Source organism: Schistocerca americana, chromosome 3, assembly GCF_021461395.2.
Source record: "Schistocerca americana isolate TAMUIC-IGC-003095 chromosome 3, iqSchAmer2.1, whole genome shotgun sequence".
Taxonomy (NCBI): Eukaryota; Metazoa; Arthropoda; class Insecta; order Orthoptera; family Acrididae; genus Schistocerca; species Schistocerca americana.
The window spans coordinates 692,353,841-692,364,201 of NC_060121.1; positions in this window are offsets into that span (position 1 = coordinate 692,353,841).

Here is a 10,361-nt window from a genome sequence, read left to right on the forward strand (position 1 = left end):
GACCGAGACTCGAACTCGGGACCTTTGCCTTTCGCGGGCAGAAGTATAGCTGTGAGTACCGGGCGTGAGTCGTGCTTCGGTAGTTCAGTGGTAGAGCACTTGCCCGCGAAAGGCAAAGGTCCCGAGTTCGAGTCTCGGTCGGGCACACAGTTTTAATCTGCCAGGAAGTTTCATATCAGCGCACACTCCGCTGCAGAGTGAAAATCTCATTCTGGAAACATCCCCCAGGCTGTGGCTAAGCCATGTCTCCGCAATATCCTTTCTTTCAGGAGTGCTAGTTCTGCATGGTTCGCAGGAGAGCTTCTGTAAAGTTTGGAAGGTAGGAGACGAGGTACTGGCAGAAGTAAAGCTGTGAGTACCGGGCGTGAGTCGTGCTTCGGTAGCTCAGTTGGTAGAGCACTTGCCCGCGAAAGGCAAAGGTCCCGAGTTCGAGTCTCGGTCGGGCACACAGTTTTAATCTGCCAGGAAGTTTCAATGGCAGTAGGATGATTGAAAATGGTGTTACAAAAAATTTCAATTGTTTTCGCAAAAGTATATCCTACGCCCGAAAGAAGACAGAAAACGAACGTTTACCTTGGCCTCTTTCGTAAATTTCCGGTCCATGTTGTTACCGGTAGGAGTCTCTGTGGCACGGCTGGCTCACTTGTTCGCTCGTTCATTCCCCAATGAGGCTCAAGATAACGATAGCACAGCGATAAGTGGCGTCTTGTGTTTTCCGTTTTAGCAGGTCCAATTCAGTTACAACTGTGGGGCGTGATATTTGTCGAGAGCACAGTGCTATGCTTCCTACAGCTCAGAGCAATGTACGTGGAGGAGGAGGAGGAGATTAGTGTTTAACGTCCCGTCGACAACGAGGTCATTAGAGACGGAGCGCAAGCTCGGATGAGGGAACGATGGGGAAGGAAGTCGGCCGTGCCCTTTCAAAGGAACCATCCCGGCATTTGCCTGAAGCGATTTAGGGAAATCACGGAAAACCTAAATCAGGATGGCCGGAGACGGGATTGAACCGTCGTCCTCCCGAATGCGAGTCCAATGTGCTAACCACTGCGCCACCTCGCTCGGTAATGTACGTGGCATTAGCGCTGTTGTGTATACAAAGCGAAATCCAAAGGTCACCGCCGTATGATCGTCCGAAACGTCGGTTACATCAAACAGTGTTCTGCACATGGCCATGGTAAAGTGGGGCGAGTTCTGCGATGAAATTTAAGGTCCAAACCAAACAGGATTCTAAAAATTGACATATTACTAAGTGGAAGTACCCGACCTTCGTAATGTTTGTATTATGAGTTATTACATCAACGGTCACTTAGATATACATAAAGGAATATTCGTGTTATCGGTTTCGGCAATTATATGCTATCTTTAGAAGTGCTTAACCCAAAAAAGATTTCGTACGCGTTAAACATAGTTAAGCTCTTTGACATCGTAAAGTTCTTTAACATTTTAATGAATGTACAGCATACCGTCACATAATACAAGACACTTTTGTCATGTGACGATCTGAAGCGCATTGAAATGTTAAACAACTCTATGATGTTCAAGGTACTTAACTATATTTGTTTAGCCTGTAAAAAACTTTTGCGTGCTAAGACAACCGAAGATAGAAAATAATTTCCGAAATCGGTGATGTGAGTAATCTTTTATATATCTCAGTGATCGTTGGCGTAATAAATAATTTTCAAATAGACAGTTAGATGCTACAAGCTACAAGAGGTAATTAATATCGTGTAAGATTTTGGAAATTCATTATGGCCGTGGAAAAGGATAATAACAGTTTATTGTTTACTGTTCATTGATGTGACTACATTCGATTTAAGCTGAAAGCAAAGTGCAGCAACTCGAGAATATGGGGAACACAATCGTCACAAAGCGCAGCAGGGCGTGAGGAAGACTCTCCAAAGCTTAATGCGTTATTTAACCGCTTCCCGAAAGAAATGTTTCATGTACAGTCTTCTTTACAGAAAAGACGGTTACAGAAATCATGTACTGTAAATGTATAATTATGCAATAAATTTTCTTTATTTGACAAAATTTCATACCTATACCCTAATTTTCTTTTATAATACAATTAAATCACAATAAGTAGTTTCTATTGTTTACTACAGCTATCTTCAGATAGACGAAACTATAAGAAAGCCGCCAATACGCAGCAAAAACTATCGTTTATCTGAAATTAACCAGTTGCATGCATTCGTATTGTGGGCCAGTAAGACAACGATATCATGTAGTTAGAAACTTCATAATGAGACAGATAAGTCATGTAGTGTCCTGGATTATCAAATAATTCAGTTACTTTTTAAGTATCGTGTTCGGCTGGTTGGGCTGTTAGTTTCCACCTTTTTTTATAAGATAACTATTTTATACGCTAAGTTGGGTCATTTCTGTGGAAGCCAGGCTCTGCAAATACTGACACTGCATATACTTTTCTCTATAATACTTGCTATACAGTTACAAAAATTGCTTTTACTAATGCAGATAGCCATTCGCCATCTTTATTACCGTCACGTTGTGAAATTATGGTTTTTCAACCTGGCTCGCTCGTGATGTTTGCAACTACATAATGTCAGTCTTGTTGGCCCACAATACAAATGCACGTAGCTACATGACTGCAGGTAATGATGATAGTTTTCACTGCATTTTCATCGCTTCTTTTTCGGTTTCGGCGATCTGAAGATGGTTGGAGAAAGGAACCGAAACTAGTTACCGCGCTTTAATTGTACCAAAAAAATGCACTCTAGACATTTATAATATAGAAAATTTTAATTAATAAATTTTTATTACATTAAGACCTTCGTCTCCTCCCCGACAGCACAAGACTTTACCAGTACCTGGACATATTGAAGATTCATTTCTTGTACAATTGAGAGAGTATTCTGATAAATTCATTTTTCAACAGGTTGGAGTATCGCCGCACTGACACCAGTATTTGACAACAGTTCTTAAAAATGTGCTGCCTCAGGGATCGGCGGTAAAGTGCATACGGGTATCATGGAATGTGATTTTTTTGGGTGGAGGAGGCTTTTAGAAGAGTCCAACTTTGCGTGAACTGCAACACCATATAGCAGTATCAGCTAATACAGTATCGCGAGACATGCCTGAAAAAGAATGGGGTGAGTTAGCGTGTTGTGTAGATGTTTTCCGTGCGTCCAGTGGAGGGCACGCTGATCATTTGTGAAACGTAAATGAAAACTTTGACCCGTAACCTAATTGTAAAAAGTACCCAAAGATTATATGTGAATACTTCTGAACGATGCCAGATACTTCCTTTGAAAATAAAAACTGAAAAGCTTGAAGCAAATTTTAACTTGTATATCTCCATCCATGTAGGATATATATTGCCTAGTCAAATCGGATGAAAGTTTTTACTACATTCTGTATATTGCGGACAAATGCTAGAATAATACCGTGTAGGTGTTAGAGGCAAACCAGAAAAGTTAGAATACAGTCACAAAACCATCACTGCGCTAAACAGCAGAGTATCTTCCTGCCTTAGAAAAGCGGGCTGAAACTTCCCGAAGTTTTTGGTTAGCCTATCCACGTGATGGCACCACTTCAGTATTTTTTATCTACATGGTTTCATAGAAACTTTAGACACTAAGCTCTTTAGTCTGTGTCCATTGATCTATACCGATAACTGAATTCTCTTCTTGTCTGGAACAGATTAATCTGATTAAGAGTTAAGCTGTTTTATATGAACCATTAGTAATCGTTTCTAAAGTTATTCTCATTTCAGTGTGTGCTATGGATGTATTTGTGCCCTTCACCAATAATATAACCGTTACATATTGAGGCTTGAAAATTTCTGGTTGTACCCAATATGCATTTTATCTCGTTAGAGAAGGAGAAGTAAGCGTGGTACCAGTGTGCGCATGTGTTCATGACAACAAATACAATACACAGTACACATTCTCAACACTAAATAACCCGATTTTCAACGCACAGGGTAACGAAATTTTCCACTGAAAACAATTTAAAACATTTATTCTTGGAGCACTTGTTGAAATGACATGTTACCAGTTAGATACAAATTAAATGTTTCTCATCATTTTCCTGTAGCCTTCTTGACAATGAGCTACGGACCTGTAACGAAGCGACCAGACTAGAGACAGCCGAGAAACGCTAGCAACGTTCTTTCATTCGATATATTGATGTCGTACAGGATGTCTTGTTACTGATCTTAACAAATGCAATGATTTGTATAGTGAGTTTCCTGATTTGGGTCACTATTACATATCTGTCACATCAGTTCAGTGCTCCACCTTAAAAAAGCTGACAACTAGTGGAAGCAGGTTCCATTTAGAGAGCTACTCACGTCCGAAGTGCCGGGTTCGTAGATTTCTCCAGGGCAGACGTCTTCGGTGCTGGTGTTGGCGTAGCCGTTCAGGTGATGACCCTCCCTGGCCTCTCGGATCTCCAGCGCCGTCAGATTGACCATGGTCACGATGGCCACCGACAGGTTGACACGCAGCGCATACAGGTTTGCCACGCCCAGCATGCCCATCAGCAGGAGAGTGTAGCGTACTTTCCACCAACCTGCACACACAAGTGGCGTTTTGTTTCATATAAACTACATTTCCTCTCCGTTGACAAGATAACACTAAGTAGCCTTATAGCCGTTCCCTTTACTGACGTGCTGCTCTTCTATTAGGTAACCGGTTCGAATGCTACAAAACACTTTCTTACCCAGTATTTGACACGCAATGAGATAACGGCTTGTGCTGTAGAACCGATCACCAGACTGTGCCCCAAAATCTAGTGTTAAATCCGGAATGTGTCAGAGTATGTAGTAGGTAGTGTTCCTGCAGATCCGTCTGTGTCATTCGTACTTTAAGCTCTGCAGTGCTTTTGGTATAATTACGTGGATACGGAAAGTAGATGAATATTTTCCGATGAGTCAACATTTTTTTCGTGTGTAGTAGCTAACAAGTCCGATGTCTATGTATGGTGGAGAGGAAACGATGCCACACAAAAGTTGTGTGTGATAAAAACAAAGTCAATATTTTCTTGAGGGGGGTAGGACGTCAAACGGGCTGACTTGGAGCAGGGGAGGCACCACAGGACATTTTAATTTCCACTGTCTATACTTTTACAAGTAAATTCATAAAACTTTGTCAGCATGACCAGGAAGGATTCAGGATTCACACTCGTAGCAGCGGAGTTCAAGAACATAACAAAACAATTTTTTTACATGTGAAATTTCATCATTTTTTCACTAACTATTGGCTGCATTTGTTGCTATAGGTACACTTTTCTTCATAAGTAAGAGAGACTGTTCGATGAATTTTTCACAGCATACAAACCATACTTACAGGTGTCTGAAACTCTAGAATCTATTTAATTTATGAGAAAATGAATGAGCTGTTAGGTTTTAAACTTTATGTTTAGAAAAAAATCAAATTTTGTAGTTAATTACCTCAATTTTTACCACAGTTTTTAATAGATTTGGAAAATTCTAGAGTTTCATACACCTGTAAGTATGGTTTGTATGCTGTGCAAAATTCATCAAAGAATTTCTCTTACTTGTGAAGAAAAATGTACCTATAGCAACAAATGCAGCCAACAGTAAGTGAAAAAATTATGAAATTTCATATCTAAAAAAAATTATTTTGTTATGTTTTTGTACTTCCACTGCTATGAGTGTGAATTCCGGATCCTTCCTGGTCATGCTGACAAATTTTATGAATTTATTTGTAAAAGTATAGACAGTAGAAAATAAAATGTCCTGTGGTGCCTCTCCTGCTCCAAGTCGGCCCGTTTGACGTCCTACTCCCCTTAATGGGTTCAGGTCTGTTATTCGCAATGGACAGAAGAGATCACCAACATCGCAAAAAACATATTCGGGAATGGGAAAAGAGTGTATATGAACATTGTCCAGTTAGAAGTGCAGACCCTGACGTTGTAGGAACGACTATAGAATGAGATAGATCATGATCTTGAATCATACTACGTTGTCAAATGAGTCCCTCAGAAACTTCTTCTCGGTTCATTAATTATTCTGCTTATAAATGGGCTAAATTTAATTAATGCGACATTGATATAAAGTTTAAAACGTTTCTTCTGCTTTTCATTGCGTAACATCTTAGTTGGAGCGTCTATTGTCGGGAATTTTACTGCGCTTACAGAAATATTTTGTGATACATTCCTGCCCAGTAAACAGTCCGTAAATCCCAGCCCATAAATCTGGGAGATATGTACAGTATTTCTCTGCTGTGGCCAGAATTGAATCCTGCATGTCGCCGTCTGTAACACCTGTACATCTACTGCTCCGCATATGGAAGTGCACTCGTAAACGACTCTGATGTCTCTTCTCATCAATTCGCAACTTCACAGCATCCATTTCAACTGTACCTTTCGCAAATAGGGTGAGTCGTGATGCAGTCTAAGAGGCAGCCCGGTGAGCGGCACCTTCGCTCGTAGCCCAGCTTAAAATAAAATCTCAGTAATGTTAGAAAATACTTAGAATGCGAAAGCAGTTATGTGGCAACGTTTAACCGTAGTGTAAATTATTCTGAATTTTACACAAACAACTCGTTTGGAGAGCTCAGGCGTTAATCATCATTTACATCACTTTATTAAAAGTTCTGAGCCAGACAGACTATAAAACATACATCACACTTTAAAATCACATTTTGTGACTGGGGATTCACATTGACTGTGACACTACAAAATAGTGCGGAAGTACAACAGGACTTCTAGCGCAACAGCTAGTAAATTCACTGAAGGAAGAAGAGGGCATGTTCCAAAATGTGGATGCGCTGAAGACGAGGCTGCCAAAGTGGACAGTGATGGGTACTTTTGAAGTAAAAAAAGGTCCCTCAGATCAATGTGTCTTTGAAATTTTGGTGGGAGTAGTGATCAGTTGTGGAATGTAACTGCCGCCTTTGGTATCTAACAGTGCTTAAGATTCTCTACCCAGTATGAATATCGATGCAGACGCGTGATCAGAGGTCTTCAGACAGTGTTGGCACACGATCTCGTCGAGGGTGCAATACAGTTGCCATGCGAGATGGATGTCGCCGCTCCTTAGCTGACTAATACCACCTTGCCATTTTTCAGTAACTGCCTCCTTGAGTCAACGAGACTTTTGCCTACGTCTCATACTACGAGTATTATTCCGAGCTCGATCTGGGCTGTTTGAAAGAAATCGTTCTGGGAATTGGCCCTTAGAAACGTTTCGATCGTCTTTGCAGAATGACTAATTGTTAATAGTTCATGATAGCGCGACCCAAAATGACTTTATTTGATGAAGTTCTTTATTTCCGCCAGTGATCACAAGACTTTTGGTCCTTAGACTACCAGTTTCGGTAAGTAATGACCATCTTCAGATATGTAGCAAAACATGGGAAATAAAATACAACCAGTGAACAGATTACGTCTTGGAAAAATGAAATGTGCCATAAATAAAAATTATTACTTTCATAGATGTGAAAGCATACGCTTAAGATATGACGAGGCATAACTGTTTTATAACATTTTCTAACACAATAAAGTCGTACTGGCATCGTCACAAAATAAACACAGAATCAGCTTAACAGTGTCTCACAAATTTGAAATGTGATGTAAACTAGGTCACTGTTCTGGCAGTCACACTGTCTCTATCGCTACTGTTTATGACTAACTACAGTGCAGTAGCCACAGCAAATGCTCGTGGCGTAAGCTCATTAGATGTCGCTAATGTAAGTCTACACATATTCGTTGCTTATAATATTGTAAAGTATGCAACAAATGAGCAATGCAATAGGTAAAGTCTATAGTAAGCTTGCCAAATGTATAAGTTATTACAGTGATAAACTTTAATAATTAGAAAAACGAATAAAGTTAAATTAAAAATTGTTGAAGGAAATAGTTAAGTGATAATACATGTTTGTGAGAACCCCTCGTGACCATTTTAGATAAAAATAATAACATATACAAGAACAAGGTTGTGGAGCTAGGAAAACAACGAAGTTGATAGAATTGCTAGAGAAAGAAGCGAAAAATGATGAAGACAAATCAGTGACGTCTGTTGGCGTCGTCACCGGAATGCAGCGTAGGCAAGAAGCCAGTGGAGTTTAATAAATAGAGAGCCTCGAAGTCAGTGGAGTTTATTAAACAGAGAGCCTCACGTACCTTCGGGTACGCCGTTCCAAGAAAACTGTAATGAAATATTGTAACAATCACTTAATAAGATAATATTGTTAATTAAATGTGTCATATAAAAAGGGAAGGGAGACTCAAATTCGAGCAAACGGAGCAAATGTGTGATGCGATGCGCCCTATACTACGTAACGACAGGGCAAGATATACAGATGAGAGGCTTTCTATCATTAACTTAAAACATCGTCAAACAAAGAAAAGCAGGCATTGGGTACAAAATCATGTTCCCCATTGAGCACTTTCGCGGCTCTATCTTTTGGCTTTATAATTTTAAAGTCCATCCAATAAACTGAGAGCACGGTCTTTTTGCGCTCTGTGGAGAACACGCATACTTTTTTTCATTCCCACGCCCGGGTTCCCGGGTTCGATTCCCGGCGGGGTCAGGGATTTTCTCTGCCTCGTGATGGCTGGGTGTTGTGTGATGTCCTTAGGTTAGTTAGGTTTAAGTAGTTCTAAGTTCTAGGGGACATGACCATAGATGTTAAGTCCCATAGTGCTCAGAGCCATTTGAACCATTTTTTTTTGAACTTTTTTCAATACTCCCTACAGTATGGTCGGTTTCCGCTAAGTGCAACCCAAAGGCAGTTTTGTTACTCGGCTGTAAAAGCTCCTCAAAACTAACATTAAAAGAGCGACCGGTTTGGACGATACAGTGCTTAACACAATTATTACATTTGAGTCTGTTTACGCCGCAGCTGTCAAATTTGTCATGTGCACTTCTCAACTAACGTTCTACGCGAAGTTGTAGCGTGTTGTTAACTTGGAAAAGGCATATGACTTTAGATTTTCTAACACATTTCTCTGGTTGGGGGCACATTGCCGTGAAATTTCATTGAGATGGTTTTCATTATTTCTTTATTTGCACGGTCTCCTGGTTGAGTGTGCGTTTGCCTACTATTTGTTTTTTTTTTTATTTCTGTAGCCTCTTGTAAGGGCACATGAACAGGCATTCACAATAACATATCTGCATTTGGGTTTTCAGAAAATGGATCATTTGTGTTTGTTGTCAACTTTCTTAATAGCAAGGCAACAGAGTTCTTCTACTTCCGTAGTAAAAGTTATTTTGGGGCGTGCTGCATGTTGCTCGGGCTTAAGCTGAAACTGGCCGTGGAAGCCTGTTTACGTTTCTTCATTTGTGTTACTCTCTGCATCGCCGTCTGTGGGAGCCATCACAAACTTTGCTTCTGCCTAAATCAGAGTAGAGTGGAGAATTATCAACGTAATTATCAGAGGTTTGGCCTTTGAAACGCTTTGTTGTGACAGTTGGATATTACACAGGATGGCTGAATCCTACAAAATGGTTTTTGTTGCAACAAAAGCACCGGTTGCCTCCAGCTCCTAAAGTATACAGCATCAGAGAATTCCTGTTGCAGCTGCGTTTCTCATGCGGTGCACAAAGGCTGCTTTCCTGGAGCAGCACGTCAAGTGTGAGTGTGTGCTCCGCTGGTCTCGTGAGCCACGGCAGCGAGCGCCTGAGCATCCTGTCACTGTCAGTGATACTAAGACGTCAAACGTGTTGAACAATCTCTCAGCAAGACCATACAGTCTCCCACGGCCCCGCAAGAGTAACGAAGTTCTGTCAGTTGCATAGTGATCCTTGGTGCTTTTCAGTATTATGCGCACTGCTTACCAAGCCGGAATTAAGTTCTATACAACAGAACACTCGTTGAGCAAATCAAATAAAGTTTTATGAGATCGTGTTCAGCATTGGCTCCAGTTAAGTCAACAGCACTAGGGTATGATTGATTACTTTTAGTGTCCTCGATTAGTGCCCTATAGGCCACAAATCTTTTTCTTCTATCATGTATTCATGGAATACTTCTTCTCCTTCATTGCAGTTAACTGAGAGTAGCTGTTCTACAGCGTCGACTACCAATACAATACCCAGTATGAAGGTACTTGATAGTAACCCAAATGTCCTGCATGATAGTTACTACACTCTTGCTTATCGAATGCTCGAACAGATTGTTCTATACTTTGAAGAAAGAGTCACACAAGTGTGTTATACGCTTTGGAGATGTAATAGATTAATGACGTTTGGGCTGTAGGAAAGGGCAGCAGTTTTGGTCCCCACTAGTACTTATTGACGTATAGCCATTCTAAAAATTCACTATCACTCAACTTACATATTTGTTTTAAGAAAGAAAGAAACTACACACTACGAAGGAATTATCAAATAGGGACGGATATTGGTAGATGCGAAACACATGTACAGACAATGTGAA